This window comes from Hirundo rustica, chromosome 8 (assembly GCF_015227805.2).
Source record: "Hirundo rustica isolate bHirRus1 chromosome 8, bHirRus1.pri.v3, whole genome shotgun sequence".
NCBI lineage: Eukaryota > Metazoa > Chordata > Aves > Passeriformes > Hirundinidae > Hirundo > Hirundo rustica.
Genome location: NC_053457.1, coordinates 4,046,726 through 4,064,669, shown reverse-complemented (window position 1 = coordinate 4,064,669; position 17,944 = coordinate 4,046,726). Strand labels below are relative to the sequence as shown.

General features: G+C 46.7%; 1 protein-coding gene across 5 annotated transcripts in view; it reads right to left on the bottom strand.

The window, feature by feature from the left end:
- PRKG1 (protein kinase cGMP-dependent 1) overlaps positions 1 to 17,944 on the bottom strand; it is a 375,433-nt gene that overhangs the window by 211,255 nt on the left and 146,234 nt on the right. The window lies entirely within an intron of this gene.

The following is a 17,944-nucleotide window of genomic DNA, read 5'->3' as shown; positions in this document are numbered from 1 at the left end:
GTTGCATGCAGAAACCTTCAACACTTGAGTGGTTTTTAGCAGAGCGTCTGCACAGTCAGGACATACAGTACACTAAACTCAGTGTGAACTTTATTTCACCTCTGACACTTTTCAATGAAATCTCCCCCAATTTTCTGTGTTCAAAAAGGAAGAGATTTTGGTCTTTAACACATGAAAACGGCAGTGTAATTTTGTTCATTTTCCCTGAGACTGATCCCTGAGAACACTCATCCATGAATAACAGAACTGTTATCAAAAAGAAAATTACTCTGACCCGTGGCTGTTATTTAATTCCCATCTCTCCACCCCTTGCCTTTCTGAACATCATCTTTTACGAGGGGAAATCTGCTTTATCAGCTTACCTGCACGGTGTTGGGAAGGGATTTGTGAGAAGGGGATAAAATCCCAGACTGGATGGAAAGAAAGGAGCTCAGGACAAAGCTGGGAGGTTGGAAGTGACCAATCTTTTAAGTACTTGAGGGTTTGAAAAGCAAGATTTGAAAAACAAGAGCCAGGAGAAGGGAAGGAGGGGGGCACAGGTTTATTCCTGCCAAAAAAAATAAAATAAAATAAAAAGGTTGTGGGAAAAGAGCAAAGGTTTTGAATCATAGAGGCAGCTAAAAAGCCTCCCCTGACACCCCAAACTGGGAAACAGCTTCAAGGATCACAGAACACAATCAGAGAACTGAAACACAGACTCATTTAGGTTGGAAAAGATGATTGTTTATCAAGCTGAAAGTGGCTGTTTGGTAAATATTATGGCCTAAAGATTACCTGGGCTGCAGGAATGTAAAATGGCAGCAGTGATTTCTGTAATACAGAAGCAGAGCTGGGGAGGGATCCAAATATCTTCATTACAAGTTAATTCTTATGACTACTGTTATAAATGTTTGGTTCATTTCTTCCTCAGTCTAACAAGAAGCACAAAAATAGGTGTTTATCTCAAGAATGAGCAATATCAACCTTTAGTGCAGCCTCACACACTTCAGAGAGTCTTAAAATATTTTGAAGATCATAATTTTTTGTTTAATAGAACTGAGTTCCAGCAGCTTTTTCTGCAAAAAGCTCTGCCAGATAAAGCTCTACAACAAAAACCTGCAAAGGGAATGACTTTACCTGATTTACGGCTCATGGGTTCCAAAGAAAGATGGACAATTCTGAGCAGTAATGCACAGATGGGATCACATTATTCTCAAGTGCTGGGGAGCATAAGAAACATGTTGCTGATGAAATTAAAATACCTGTTTTAAAAGTATCGAGGAGATTTCCCAGCACGGTATTGCAGGTATTGGCAAGACTAGATAAAACAACGTTCTGCAGTTTGGTAATTAATGTGCTCTTTAATTACAATTTATTGTCCTGGGGAAATCCTCCCATTCTCCTGCTGTGTAACTAAGCAATCTGGAACATTAAACACCTCACCATAAGATGCCCAGACCATGAGCAAAATTCACCTGTCATGGAATTAAAAGGTCAAAGGACTGCTGTAGGATTTTTCCCACTTTCTTTTCCTACCTGGCAGCTTATACAGTGCAGCTTTCCATGGAGCAAACAAATTGTTCTGCTGTATCAACCAGATAAAGGAACCAAATGAAATACAACACAATATTGATCAATTAATGGAGATACATCTGCAGCTTGCCTTGGCATCGCCATCAGACAAAACACTAAATAATGCACAAGATGCTTCTCTCCAGGCAGAAGAATCAAAAAAATGCTGCATTTCAGTCTAAATATTGAGCATTATTGAATTCAGCATTATATTTAATTTACAGCTTGAGCTGATTTGGGAGAGCTTTAGTTGGCATACAAACAATGCACTTATCTGTCAGCTGTAAGAAGCTATTCCATAACGATGGGCAATGCATATGATTTTTCAAATAGAGCATAAAATAAAAATCTCAGTGTCTTCAGTTCCCCAGTTCCAAGGGCTCCAGCCATTCCCTTTCCGGGATGAACATGAGAAGGTGACCAGAGTTAAGGGTCAATAAAAGAGATCGATGCCTCCATAAGCCACCAGCCTGCTCCCGACAGAAATACCTCCAAAAATCCCTTTAACCAAGCAGAACTCAAAATACTTGGCTTCTGCAGACACCAAAGTCTCAGTTCTCTGGTTCTTTATCCTTGAACGCTTCCAGAGATGGGGCAGCCACAGATGCTCTGGGAAACCTGTGCCAGAGCCTCACCTCACCCTATTGCTTTGCAAGATTTCTGGGAGGTTCACTAAAACTTTATGAAATTAAGCTTTTCTTACAAAAAAACTAGTCCTAGGAGTTGGACATCAACGATCTTTGGGGATATTCCATGGAATCCAAGAGGGAACAGCTTCCCTTGCTGCCCTGGTCCCTAGCACACATCCAGAACCTCAGGCCTCTCAGCCAGAGCCTCTGCTTTCCCAAATTAAACTCTGTGTGCTAATTACATTGTAGTTGCAAATTTAATTGTGGAGCAATTGAAGTTTTAATTGCTAAGTGGCTGCTTGACTTCAGAGACGGTCCGATGAAGATGGACTAACACCGGCGCTTGTTTGGAAACACAAACTGATAATGGTCCGCATTATTCACGGAATTATTCACGGGGTTGCGCCCCAGCCACTGGCAATCTTTCCCTCGGTGGCTGTGGAGTGTTACACTTCAGAATGAGGAATATTCACAATATTAAAACTAAAGCCAGGACTTAGGGGATTTTTTTGTCACAGCCCTTCTTAAAACAGGCTGACAGTGAATTACTCCTGGTGCATCTCCATCCCAGTTTCAGGAGTCATGGAAATAGGTCCTGGAAAATTATCTGTACACGGAAATTCATAGAATGGTTTAGAAGGGACCTTTAAGGTCATCGAGTGCCACCCCTGCCATGGGCAGGAAGATCTTCCACTATCCCACGGTGATCCAAAACCTGGCCTTGGACACTCCCAGGGATGGGGAACCTGTGCTCTGGTAAATTCCTGAATAACCTCCCACGGATCATTTTAATCACAGAAGAGGATAAATATAGATGAATGAAGCACTTAGGAACAAAGCAGGATCATTTTTGTCCCCTACAATACCTCCAGCAAAGCACAGAGGTTTTGTTTAGATGGGGACATTAGGGGTTTTGTCACTCTGAGTCCACTCAAACTTGAAATAACATCTCTGGCTCAACTGTATCCACATCCCTCAAATGAATGGAAGGATAAAGTAAATGGCACTCATGTGACTCTCTCAATCAGGAGGAAAAAATTTTCCCCCCAGTAATTAAATGGTCATTTTCTCTTTCCAGAAGAAAACAGAATAAGTTGACCTGAGGAACCTGTCAACCTGTGTGTAATTTATATAATAGACTAAATTTTTGCAATGCATTATCAGCTCTCCTTTTTTCCTCCCAGCACAGGGGAAAGGGCAACTGCTGCTTCAAGCCAAAATCTTCCATGACACCCAAATCAAACAAATCTGAATTTCAAAGATACAAGAATATCCAAGAAGGTATCTGGGAACCCCAAGTGGACTTCTGTACAATAATAGAGTTTCTTCTGTTATACAGTAAAGCTTTAACAGCAGGGATGAGCCAGGGACTTCATATTTCTCCATACCCAGGAGACACCTGGAAGGCCTAATTCCTTAATTTCAGTTGTCTATCCCAGCAGTGCCTTTGGAATATGGGTAAGAGCGACGGATTTTAGTATTATTCACATTACTGGGTCCTCTTCAAGTCCTGGACCCTTAGGAAGGGGAAAAAAAAAAAAAAAAAAAAAAAAAAAAAAAAAAAAAAAAAAAAAAAAAAAGGCTGATTCTCCCATGAAGGCACTAATTATTCATCACATTCCCATGCCAGGTTGAAAAATACAAACACTTCTAGTGAAAAATGAGGAATGTAAAAAAGCAGAGCTCAGCACGAGCTCATGTATTCCTAGGATATAAATTTCATCTCACAACTCCAAAAATGCCAGGAGGGGTGGGAGGAGGATTCCCTCAATTCAGTGCAGGATTCATGAATGACTATTCAATATTTGATTTCATCTGGGCCTGTTTCACACTTGGACTACAGCTTGATTTGCTGGATGCTATTCAAGCTCTGCTCTGAAAACTGAGGAATGATTGTTTGCAGAAATTTTTCTTTAGGAAATATCACTCTGGATCGGCAGATTTTCCTAAACAAGGCTGAATATATTTCAAAAACGGCACCTGAGACAAAGCACAAGTTACCCCTTCAACACAGTGACAAGCACTGTGCACGTGGGAAATGTAAGCCCTGATGGGTTTCTCCCTTCCCCAAATTCAGGAAAGTTCTGACAGAATAACTACAATATCAGTGAGGGAGAAAAATAAATAATGCATATTTTGCCAAATTTGAAGTTGTTTTCCCACTGCAAATTATTGCAAGAGTGCCTTGAATACAGAGATAATAGCATTTTTCCTCCGATGCTTCCCTGGGAAAAGCCAAATAAATTCCAGTAGAATTTTCCAGGCTTATATTGTTTGAAGCTGGCACCTGCAGCAGGAGTTTAAAGCTCAATCTTTTAGAGGTGTGCAAATGAAGAGGAACTCAACACAGGGCAGCTGGTCGGCCTGGAAACTGATGACCCTGCAGAGCCTCATCCGTATCCCATTCCCAAAAACCCTCCAGTGAGCTTTACCCCCGCTGGATAAAACCCAAGAGGAAGGTAAATGAAGCAAGACCTGAAGTCTGACTCCCAAACCTCCAGCTGTAACTGGCAACACTACAAGCCCCTTCAGCAAATGCATTTGGAGCTGAACAAACTCATTTTACCTCCTCTCAAACCCTCCGGGGGAGGCAGTCCCAATGTGATGGGACTGGGGCGGTCACTGGGACCAGACCCTACAAATCCTCTTGCTGGGGGGTGGATTTCCTAGCGCCAAAGTTTATTTAGGAGAGTCTGATACCAGCACAAACCTGTGCTCAGGTGCCCAAAAACCAGAAAGTATTCACCAAGCTGGCCCCACCTCCCTAGCAGGGACCTGCTACCAAAAAATGACATCCTCAAACTGCTTTTTAACACTGGCTTTTAAGAAATAGTTTTGAAACTGGGCTTGAAGCCATGAATCAACGTGCACCCTATCTGCAGCCTGAAGCGGTGACTTCAGTAACACCTCTTGGATTTAAAGCAAGGCACACTCCAGAGAAAGGATTACTGGAGATAAGAGCAGAGCTCCATCCCAGTTTCCACCCGGCCTGCAGGAGCGTTTTGAAAAGCAGGGAATGGAAAGAAAGGAGGTGATTGCCGAAATCTGTAACAGCAGCCTGGGGGCAGAGAGGGGCTGGGAGAACTGAGAGCAGCTGAAAAAAGGATAAAGAAACTTTCCCTGGGCTTTAAAGGTAGGGACTAAAAGCCAGATGAGAGGAAGGCACAGAGCACTGAGAGCCAGTGTGGCAGCCCGTGGAGATCCCAGAATCACTGGGGTTGTAAAAAAAACCCCTCCAGCATCTTCTAACCCAAGCTGTGCCCAATCCCCACTTCATCACCAAACTGCCAACAGTCCCCTTGAAAGGAGAAGTGGAGAATCCCTAATTGTTACAGCAGCCCTCCTATTAGGGAATAAAAATGAGCTGAGACACAGGCTTCTTGTTAAACACAGCAGGAAAAGGATCCTGGCTTATTCCTCTTCACAGCTCATCCATCCTGACTCCAACCATTCACTGACTCTGGCTGCAGCAAGCTCCTACTGTAGGTTTCCCCTGCAGCCTCTGACTGCTGGTTATTTCCTGCTGAACTCTGCCTGCAGGTATCAGTGTGCAGACTCTGACTGCAGGCTTTTACCTGGATAGACTGTGACTGCAGGTTCCAACAACAGGCTCTAACTGCAAACCCAGACTGACCTCACAGCAGTGATTCTCTCTCCAGGATCTTTTTTCATGAGCCTCTGCTTTATACTCCTCCAGGTTCATCCTCCATGATGAGTCTCCCTCACCAGCTAACCCACTCCCTTTTATCACACTTATCCTTACCGGATACAGCTGTGACTCATCAGGGGTGAGGCCGTATTTGGTAATTAACACAGCTGTTACTTATCGGGGTGAGGTCACCTGGATTCCCTTCTCCTGCGTCTAATGAATTATCCAAGAAACACACTGCCTGCACAGGGACAGGCATTCCCAACTATCTCCTTGTGTGACCTGCACAAGAGAACTCTGCAGCCAAAGCAAAATAAATGGGTTTTTCCACGTGCCTCCTCTCTGTGAGAACAGAAAACTAGTTTGGAATGTTTTTTCTATTAAGACAATGATGATGATGATGATGATGATGATGATGATGATGATGATGATGATGACTGCTTTTGATACAGGTGGACTGGACCCACTCCCAAGGGGAGATACACATCCTCAAAAACCACATAAAACATCGAAAAATATATACACAGACATATATTTAACCTGGTTTTCCAAGATCTTTCTAACTGTAATAGAGATCCTTGCCCATGGTTATGGAGAGGTGACTTCCAGAACAATCCTGATTCTTGTGTGACTCACAGATATTTTGTCTGATGTAAGATCTCCTTCATGATAAAGACACACACAGGGTTGTGTCACTCCAGAATGAGCACTGATCCCACACTCTCCCCCTCAGCTGGACAGCTTCCAGAAAATTAACAGCTCTGCCTGATTCATCCATCAGGAGGCTGGAAAAAGGAGGGGGAGAGAAGTCTGGGTTCCTTGGGGAAAGCAACGGAAGGCATGGTTTGTTCAGTTTGATTTTTGAGGAGCTCAAGGAGTTAAACTGGAACTCAAGAAGATCTGCAGAGTGGGAGATGCTGGCAATTTATCCTGACACACACTCCCTTATCCCAGTCCTGAAACCCAGATGTGAACAAAAAGTGACCAGACAGAAGGGATGAGTTTCATATTTACCCTGGATAAAATACTGAAAAGCTCAAATACCCTTCAGGGCACGCCTGTCTAATTTGCCTCGCTCTTACCGCGATAAATAACAAGTTTCAATCTCAAAAGCAAACAAACCCAAATGCAAACTGCTTTTCCCACAAGCATTCTGCAGAAGGACGCAGCCTGCCCTGTCGAGCTGCACTGTTTGTCCCAAATTTTTGTTCAGCACCTCTTAACCTGAAATTATTGCTTCAATTCCAGGAGTGCAAACTGACCCTTTTTTGGTACTCAAAGCCTTTTGTGAGCAAAACCCCAATTTGTTTCATTTTCACAGCCCTTCTAAGACACTTGGTTAAAATAAACCCCCATAAAACACATAAAACCCACATAAAACATCATAAAACACAGATGTTCCCAGTGGAATACACTGAGAAAAGGTTTCTTTTGCTCACCTGCCCCAAACAGCTGTTAGATCCTGCCCTCCAAATTTATTTCCTAATTGCAAACCTCCTCCCTTGCTCTTCAGAGCTGTCACTTTGATTTCCTGGCTTTTCAAAATAGTTCAGAAACATTTCAGCATGAGAAAAAACAGCCATAAGTTGCCCCAAGGAAGGTTTAAATTGAATTTTGGGAACTATTTCTTCACAGGAAGGGTGGTCAGACATTGGAAAGGTCTGCTGAAAGAGGTGGGATCACCATCCCTGGAAGTGTTGAAAAGCCATGCGGATGCAGCATTTGGGGACATGGATTAGAGGTGTCTTGGCGTATTTGATCTTGGAGGGCTTTTCCAACCTTAATGATTCTCTTTCAAAATGTTAACAAAAAAAAAACCCAAGCAAAAGCAAAAGGGTAAGCTATAAACAAATAAAACAGAGAAACTGAGGAGTCCATTTTAATTTATCCTTCAATTAAACCAAAAATCACTTTTGATACGTGATTGGTAAGTGATACTGGGACATGTAGTCACTGCAGTCTCATGTCAGAGACAACGGACCAAACCCAGAGGCTGAGATCCCTAAAACAGCACAAACTCATTCCTTTCTTTTTTCCCTTTTTACCCAGGATCATCATGTGCTTGAAAGGCAGCAATAAAAGAACAGATATATTTAAAAACCCTGAGACAGCCACTTCCTAGAGAAGCTGTAATTCACAGAAATAAAAGATTAATATTGATTAAAATTTACACAGCCATAATATTTGACACTGTTCTGCAGGTGCACGCCCACACATCAATCTGCCTGGAACAGATCCCTCAGTTCAGTGCCAAACACCAACAGCTATGTGAGGAAATCCCACAAAAAATCCTCAGGGCAAATCCTGAATTGCTCTTCCAGCCTCTCACTCCGGCCACGTTCTTGAAGGAGGAGAGGTGCTGCAATAACCAGGGAAGTCTTTACCTCCTTCAAGCCACACCACAATAATTGTATGTATGTGGGGGTAGGTATTTAGCCCAATTTTAGCCAAATGCTCTGATGCCATAATACCTTTTAAGGTCACTGTACTCTTAGTGATGTTGCACATGCTCACAACCCCTTCCTGTGGTAAATAACACGAGGACATGGGTAAATCCGCCTGAGGGACACCCGGGGATTAGGATTTATTCGGTCCTTCCAGCCCACAGTGTTTCACCAAATGTCTTGGGTTGCAACGCAAGATGTAACCAAGTCTTCTATTGCCGTCTCTTGAAACCAGTTGGGAAGGGGAATTCTTTATCCCTTCTTCCAGGGGATCCCTGCTGTTCATGGGCCATCCAGGCTCACTGCATGGCTGATACAATTACATCATCCATTGGGACATGCTCCACCCAGCGGGAGGAGCCAAGCATTCCCACCTGGATAAAACCTGAGGTTCAGAACACCAGCACAGCCTGCTTGCACTGGATTGCCAGAGGAAGATCAGACCCATCTCACCACCACTGGACCTTCAGAGAAAACTACACCCTTCTACAGGATCACTGCTCCGACAGATCCACATCTGTCACTGCAGGAAGACTTGATTGGACTGCTCCCAACACCCTGACCAGCAGGGCGGCAGGCTGTATTCTGACTCTGTCGGTGTTTTCTTTTTTGTTTGTTTGCTTTTTTTGTACTACTACATTTTTATTTTTATTATTCCTAGTAAACAATATTATTCCCATTATTCCTGTTATTCCCATTCCCATATCTTTGCCTGAAAGCCCCTAAATTTTAAAATTATAATAATTCAGAGGGAGGGAATTTACATTCTCCATTCCAAGGGAGACTCCAGCTTTCCCTGGCAGACACTTATCTTCCCAAACCAAGACACCAAAGAGCCAAACCCTTCTCTCACCCTGCTCCGAGTGCCAAGTGACTGCAAGTCCACATTTCCCATTCCAGGTCTCACGTTCTCACAGCACAGCTCCTCCTTCCCCTATTTTCCACATTTGCCTGGTAAAGAAATGCCTGGGATGAGGCTGAAGGGGCTGGCAGGGAAGGCTGGACAGGCAGAGCTCCCACTGGAGTGACTTGGATGCAGCAGGAGAAGATCTCCACTAAATCAATGTTTTCACCTGACACCGGCAGTGAGCTCAGCTCTGAGTTACACAGAAGCAGCAGCACATTTGGTGCTTTCATTCCTTGCCCGGGCACAAGGGGTTTTGAATAGCTGTTCAATAAAACTTCGCAGGTTTCTGACAGCAAAGTGTTCCTGACAGAACAAGCACTTCAGAATTCCACTCTGCTTTTTCTCCCCTGAAGGCAGTAAGGGAAGGATTTCTTTGGAAAACAAATCCTTTCCCATTTAACAAAAATAATTCTGCTCCAAGAGGAGCTCTGTTCAGATTCCCAGCCACCTTCACAGCAGAGTGAACAACTCTATTTAAGCTTCTCCACAGGGAAAGAAAGGTGCAGGCAGGGCCCTCAGGAGCTGCTCCCCTTCCCATTTTATCCTGCAGCCTCTGAGGGAGATGGATGCCTGTGATTTCCTTATTTCACCCCAATATTTAGTCCACTTTGCACATAACTCTTTGATTTAAGATCTCCAAAGCATTCTGTGGGGAAAGAAAGAACAGTTCAGAGCTGTTTTCTTCTAGGAAGAGATGGGAAAATAACGTCAGGGGCTCAACCCAAATTTTATTAAAAAATGCCAAGTGGATCATAAAGCATCCAGAACACTCAAAAAGAGAAGCAGGAATATGAGAAAAGTGTCAGCAGCAAACCAAGTGGGGATTCCTTGGAGATCCTCACAGGCCTGGAGGGTCCAGGCTCCACCACAACATGGAAATAATGACACCTACCTAAACAATAATTTCACTGCTTTAAAAGATGCTGCTCCTTTATTGCCCCAATTCCCTCTCTGTTTGTCCCACAAATGACTCCTTATGGTTTCTTTCAGAGCTTTTCAAGGGCTGTTTCCTTTTACAGGACTCCAAAAATCCAGAGTTCACTGGAAAATGAAGAAAGGATGCGATACAGGTTGGATTAAACAGAATTGTTCTGCCTTGCCTGTGCTAAAATACAGAGCTGGAGGCCATGTAGGGATAACCTCACTCCAGTCAGCAGAGAGAGGGAATGGTGGAAGTGGTTAGGACAACACTGGGGAATCAGTGGATTTGGAAAGTTTGGAAAAAAATACCCGTGCTATGAACTTTAGGAGGTTGATTCAAAGAATAAAAAACAGGAAGAAAGGGAGAGAAACCAAATAAGTAAAATAAAGTCTTGATTCTGAGAGAGAAAAGAGGAATTTATCATCCAAGGGCTGTTTGTTCAGATAATCAAATGCCATCAGCTGAGAATCAGAGTGGCAGCTCTGAGGCAAGAAACCAGGGCTTAAACCACACTAAACAGAATCCCAGGATGTTTTGGGTGGAAAGAGACCTTAAAGGTCATCCCATTCCTGCCTCAGGCAGGGCAGGACCAGGCCAGCTGTGAGCACACAAAAATCCTCCTTCAAATCTCGATTGCACCAGAGCTGCTTTCCACTTCTGCTTTTCTCTGGAAAACCCAACACTGCTGACCCCACAGCAGCGTGTAAAACACGACCCAGCAAAGCCTGCCCTATGCTGTCAGGGATGGATCAGCCCAGGAGGCGGCTGAGGAGTTCTGGAGCACAAAGACTCTTTGGAAAAGAAACCCTGGTGCAGGGGGAAGTGGCATTTTTGGGAATAGATATCCCCAGGGATGAAAATCAGCATAGCAGGAGCTCTTTTATGTGTTCAAACAAAAGACAAAGGGCTGTGAAGAAGTTTGGACCCATTTTAAACAATCCTGGGGCGCATCCACATAGAAAATGCAGGTAGGAACAATTATTTATTCTTGTGAGGCTTGCTGGGTGATCACTGCCTGAGCAAGAAACTTCTTGGAAGTGCGAGCTCTCATTCCAAATCCAAGTTGACAAATGGGCAAATGACAAGATTGGAAACACCTTGTGATATAAAGGGACGTGATTTCTCTGTCAAATGTGTTTGAAGTCTCTTCTGAAAACACAACAAATTGAGCTTTAATTACTTTTGCATACATCAAGTCTGCACTGAACTTTCAAGTAGCAAAGCTTCATTTCACTCGCTGCCGCTGCAATTTGCACCACTCCAGGTTAATGCAATGTCTACTCCCTACAAATGTGAAATGCATTCTCTTATGAGCTGCTACTTCATGTTTGCAAATCAGCACGTTGGCTGGGCTCAGAAAATGTGATTTATTACTGTCTGGGACATAAGAGAGCAGCAGGAATCAGCTTCTGATGATGGAGGGAATACAGAGTGACAAGTCCCATTTGCTTCTGAGCTCTGTCACCAGTCTTCACTGTGGAAAAGGGGAAAAAAAATCCGTTATTGCTCTCTCTGGGCAAGCAGAAAACAAAGCACCCAGATCTGATCATTTTCCTGCAAACAATTTCTCAGCTCACAGGCAGGCTTTGTGTGACAAGGTGCCCTGAAGAGACTTTTCCTCAGCATGCCAGGAAATTTTAGTAATGCTGGAACATCAAAAGTGCCAGGGCCAAAGATTAAAGCCAAGCTTATCAAGTACCAGTGCCCTGGCCAACAAAATCAGGGTAAGAGTTTGGATGGGAAACAGGTTTGGCCTGTTTGGAATTGTTTTCACATGGCAAACACCTGTTTTCATGCCCACAGCCCAGGGCTGGAACACTTCCTTCCTCCTCCATTTCCACACTAGCTGCTTCCTCACACCACCTGAGAAGCTGAATCTCAAAATTACACAATCCAACACAGTCCTGGGTTGGAAAGCACCTCAAAGTCCATCCAGTCACACCCGTGCCATGGGCAGGGACACCTTCCACTGTCCCAGGCTGCTCCAAGCCCCAAAGTCCAGCCTGGCCTTGGACACTGCCAGGGATCCAGGGGCAGCCACAGCTGCTCTGGACACCCTGTGCCAGGGCCTGCCCACCCTGCCAGGGAACAATTCCTGCCCAAGATCCCATCCGGCCCTGCCCTCTGGCAGTGGGGAGCCATTCCCTGTGTCCTGTCCCTCCATCCCTTGTCCCCAGTCCCTCTCCAGGTCTCCTGGAGCCCCTTTAGGCCCTGGCAGGGGCTCTGAGCTCTCCCTGGAGCCTTCTCTGCTCCTGGTGAACATCCCCAGCTCTCCCAGCCTTTCCCCACAGGAGAGCTCCTCCATCATCCTGCCCAGCAGGAATCCGTTGTCAGCATGGATGCAAATAACTCTCACACAAACTTTTTTTATCCCTTTCTTTGCTAAACCTTTCCCCAGTCTCCAACACCCATTTCTTAGAAGGCATGAGAAGAGGAAGGACAGGATGAGCAGGGCTCAGAGAGCACTTTGGGTGTGAAAATCAGGAGAGCTGCAAGAACCCATCCCTAATTGATCTCTACCAAACACATCAGGGCCACAGGCCTGGGTGAACGCACACCACTGTACAAATCAAAGTTCACAGGAGACTGAAGGCTGGAATTGCAGAAGGGAACAGCACTTAAGGATGAGCATCCACAAAAGAGCTGGAAAGGTTACGGATGAGAGCTTCTGAAAAGAAACACAGAGCCACCCACAAAACTCATCTGCTTTGTTTTCTTTTCTCTGCAAGGGCAGAGGGAGATGAGAGGAGGAAGACACAAAGCCAAAAAGGGTCCCAACACTGAACTTTCACATGGATTTCTCCTCTGAGGGAGGTGATTTACTCCTTATCATTGTATATTTAAGAACAAGCTCCCAACTCTTTCCCAAGAGGACATATTAACTTCTCTTCCATTGTGCAATTTACAAAAAGGTTTGGTGTTTTTTTTGTTTTTTTTTATTCCTCCAAGTGGCCTTTCATCTACAACCTGGAATTGCCCTGACATTTCTGCAGGTTTTTAATACCAAGCACATAATATTCTATTGAACACTAAAGGACAGTGAAACTGTGCCTTGCAAAACACAGCAGAGCCATAAATTCAGATGATGATCACGGGTCTCTTCGTATTTGTCATCAAAGAGGTGCAAAAGCTCTCAAAGAGAAACCCTGTGAGGATACTCCAAACTCAGCCATGGGAGAAAGTTGTCCTCCCCAAAAATCGATTCATCATGCTCTGGATGAGCAAGCCCCTTTCCAGTAGATGGTCTGATGATTAAATATCACCTCCCCAGCATGATTTACCCCTCACAGGTGGAAAATGAAAAACAGCACTATTGTAGCTGATGAGCTGTTGATCCATCCTTAAGCTTTGGCAAATCCGATTGTAAAAAAACCCAGCTGCAGTTGAGAACTTTTGCTGGGTAAAACTGGTTATAACCAAGAGTAACCAAGCAGAAACCCTCCTGCCAGGGAGGAGCCCCCCCAGGCCGTGTGGACAATGTGCTCAGGGCCGGGCAGCGCCCAGGGAAGAAGCTGTGCCTCCCGTGCCGGGGCAATCGCTGGGCTCAGGCCCTGCCCGTGGCTGCGGTGCCATTGCCGGGCCCCCGCGGCAGAGCCTGGGCCCTGCTGGGAGCCCTCCCTGCACACAGGGACACCCAGGGCTCAGGGCCCCTCTCGCCTGGGGCTCCTCTCCAGGCTGAACAGCCCCAGCTCCCTCAGCCTTTCCCGGGCACCCGCATGCTCCGGGCCCTTCCTCGGCTGCGCAGCCTCCGCTGGCCCCGCTCCAGGAGCTCCCTGGCCCCGCTGTGCTGAGGAGCCCGAGCTGGACACAGCGCTCCAGAGGTGCCTCCGGGGCTGGCCACAGGGGCACCATCGCTCCCTGCCCTGCTGCCAGTGCTCCTCCTGCTGCCCACCGCACAGGCGGAGTCTGAATGGGGAGAGGTGCATCACACATTTCCCAATTCCCACCAGGAAAGCAGGACAGTGACTCTGTGCCTGGAGCAGGATACAGGTCTGGACAGCTCCTGCTTCCACTTTCTCACTTTCTGGCTGTCAACAAGGATGGGCTCAGTGCCAGAGGAGCTGCAGGGAGGGAGCTCCTTGTGCTGCCAGCTGAAAACGCGAGGTCTGAGCCAAGCCAGTGGCGTCCTGCTGAGCCATTAAGGAGGAGACAGAGCTGGCTGACAGCACAAACCCGCTCTCAGCTGCTCCTCCAGCCTCCCTCAGTCCCCTCCAGCCTTCCCCAGTGACAAGAGCAGCACAGCCACCACTGGGAAATGCATGGCATGAGCACCTCAGGGATGGAGGGATTTGCACCTACTAAATAAGGTTTTTAATCCACCTGCCTGACTGCCACTTGTCAGAGGATCTGGCTGTGCCAGGAGCTACCTGGTGGAGCACCTGAGCCTGGAGCAGCTCTCCCAAGGATGCTGGCTGCTCTCCTGCTGCTGAGGAAGGGGGACATCACCAAGGGTGAAGGCTGGTTCATTATTCTTCAGCAGATAATCCATCCCAGGGATTAGGATTAAGGAAAGGATGACCTGGAAAACGCTCTCACAAGGCACAGGTGCCATAAACCTCTGGTGTCCAACAGGGAGAACGTGCTCATTGTGTTGCCCAGCAGCCACTTTGCCAATGGCAGAAAGCACCAGGATTCTTCTCTCTCATCCCTCAAGGGAAGCCTGGGAACAGCAAATGATGCCTGTGACAACAGATATAAGTATGCCAAAGGTCTGGGATTAAGCACCAAAGATTTGAGCCCAGCCTATCCAGAAGACAAGCTGCTATCTTGCATTAACTATCCACTTTCACTGGGAGGAGGGAAAAAATCCCATCCAACAGGTGCCTCCAGGTGTCTCTGGGAACTCAAAAGCACAGCCACATATATCTGAAGGCTTCACATTTAAAGCAAGGGAAGATAGTCCTCCTTCCTGCCAGCAGTTTGTTTGCCAGCCTGCCTGCTGGATTTAGATATATATTTGGAGAGGAAACATTACTGTGGATACCTTGAGAGGGCACAATTCAAACAGGAAATAAAAACAGCAGGAGAATAATACAGGCCTTTATGGATGGTCCAGCTAAAGCATGCCCTGGGAGGAAGAGGTCATGCAAATCACAAACACAACCAGAAATGCCAGCCTGAGGAGGCAGCTACAGAATCCCAGGATCCCTGAGGTTGGAAAATCCCTCCCAGCCCATGGAGTCCCACCTGTGCCTGATGCCCACCTTGTCCCCAGCCCAGAGCACTCAGTGCCACCTCCAGCCCTTCCTTGGACACCTCCAGCCATGGGCACTGCAAACCTCCCTGGGCAGCCCCTGCCAAGGCCTGAGCACCCTTTCCATGGAGGAATTCCTGCCCATGTCCAACCTGAGCCTCCCCTGGCCCAGCCTGAGGCCGTTTCCCCTTGTCCTGTCCCTGTTCCCTGGCAGCAGAGCCCGATCCCCCCTGGCTGTCCCCTCCTGTCAGGGAGTTGTGCAGAGCCACAAGGTTCCCCCTGAGCCTCCTTTTCTCCAGGCTGAGCCCCTTTCCCAGTTCAGCTGTTATAGGGTCATTTCTCAATGCCACCATGCAGGAACAAATCCCTGCCATCACGAATGTCACCATCAAACACCCCATCAGTGTGACACCCTCCTGCTGCTCACAAACAAGAGGTGAACTGAGGATCCCTCTCCTTCCCTCTCCACCTGCTCCCGCAGAGCAGCTTGTTGTGGAAACTGTAAGATGGGAGAAAGGGATTCATCAAATCCTGAGGGCTCCAGAAGGCAAAGATTAGTGACAGCCAGAGCTGCTCTGTCCAGGGAACGCAGCAATTTATTCCTACAGTCACAAGGCAGGAACTGCCAGGTCCCTGTCCTGCCTCAGAAACTCTGGAGCTTAGCCAGCACTGCCAGCAATCCATCCATCCATCCATCCATCCATCCATCCATCCATCCATCCATCCATCCATCCATCCATCCATCCCTGCCATCTTCCACCAGGAAAAAAATCCCAGCATACCCCAGGGTACCCAGGCTGCCTCTCAGGGTGGGTCCATTGACCCCCCAAATGGTGCTGGAAAGGTTGATTATCACAAAGAAGGAGGCAAACAGCTCTCACATGTCCAGCTAACACAGGGGAGATGATAAATGGAGCCCTGCAGTTCACAGGAGGAAAAGAATAAATATTCCTTTGTATCTTCACAGGATCCTAAAGTGGTTTGGGTTGGAAGGGATCTTAAAAATCATTCCATCCCCACCCCTGCCATGTGCAGGGACACCTTCCACTGTCCCAGGCTGCTCCAAGCCCCAATGTCCAACCTGGCCTTGGACACTGCCAGGGATCCAGGGGCAGCCACAGCTGCTCTGGGCACCCTGTGCCAGGGCCTGCCCACCCTCCCCGGGAACAATTCCTGCCCAATATCCCATCCAGCCCTGCCCTCTGGCAGTGGGAAGCCATTCCCTGTGTCCTGTCCCTCCATCCCTTGTCCCAGGTCCCTCTCCAGCTCTCCTGGAGCCCCTTTAGGCCCTGGCAGGGGCTCGGAGCTCTCCCTAGAGATTTCTCTTCTCCAGATGAGCATCCCCAGCTCTCCCAGCCCATCTTCATTATTTAGTTCACCTTGGATCACAAAAAAAAGCATTTTTCTGTCTCTCTCCTCCTCTTCCCTCTCAGGGAGGGAGAATTGATGGGAGAATCTCCGAGGATTCCTTCCCCCTCAGGACACCTGAGGCTCTGCCATTTGCTTTGCTTTGCTTTGGAAGTGTTGGATGCGCCCAAAGCACCAGACAAGTGGAGCTGGGAAAGAGCAGGGGTGGGCAGTGGAGCAGCCTCAGGAAATTGGGAAATTATCTGACTCTTAACATCGGGCATATCCTAAACACCCCTGTTTGCAGACAAGTAACTGGGCACAACAACTCCATAAATTCCCCTCTCTACCTAAAAATCCTTTCCCCATTCCACATCCCCATTTCCAGGTTCTCCTTTAAAGGCTTAAAAAGCATGAGAGGCAAAAATCTGAAGCGTTCGCTATATGCCTACCCAAATTAAATGCCACTGTTTACATTTTCCTTAGCTGGATAATTGTGTTTCTGGGCAATTTGAAAAACAGGAATGTTGTGAAATAAAGGCATAATGTGCTTGATTTGATGCACCTGCTCCATCCCTATTTCCCAGCAAGGTAGAAAGGCCTCTCTTTGGATTCCAGTGGCTCTGTGTCTTGGGTTTTGGTGCAGGATGTGGCCAGGGGTGTGTATTCTGTTGCCAGCTGTTCAAACCAGGTGAGGCAGTGTTCTTTATCCCTTCCACCACCCATCCTCCCTCCAGGGGATCTCTGCTGTTCATGGGCCATCCAGGCTCACTGCATGGCTGATACAATTACATCATCCATTGGGAGATGCTCCACCCAGGGGAGGAGCCAAGCATTCCCACCTGGATAAAACCTGAGATTCAGAACACCAGCACAGCCTGCTTACACTGGATTACCAGAGGAAGATCAGACCCATCTCACCACCACTGGACCTTCAGAGAAAACTACACCCTTCTACAGGATCACTGCTTCAACAGATCCACAGCTGTCACTGCAGGAGGACTTGATGGACTGCTCCCAACACCCTGACCAGCAGGGTGTCAGGCTGCATTCTGACTCTGACAGTGTTTTCTTTTTGTTTGGTTGGATTTTTTGTACTACTACGTTTTTATTTTAATTTTCCTAGTAAAGAACTGTTACTCCTATTCCCATATCTTCGCCTGAGAGCCCCTTAATTTTAAAATTCTAATAATTCGGAGGGAGGAGGCTTACATTCTCCATTCTGAGGGAGACTCCTGCCTTCCTTAGCAGATATCTGTCTTCTGAAACCAGGACACTCCGTTGTTCTCACAACTGCAATT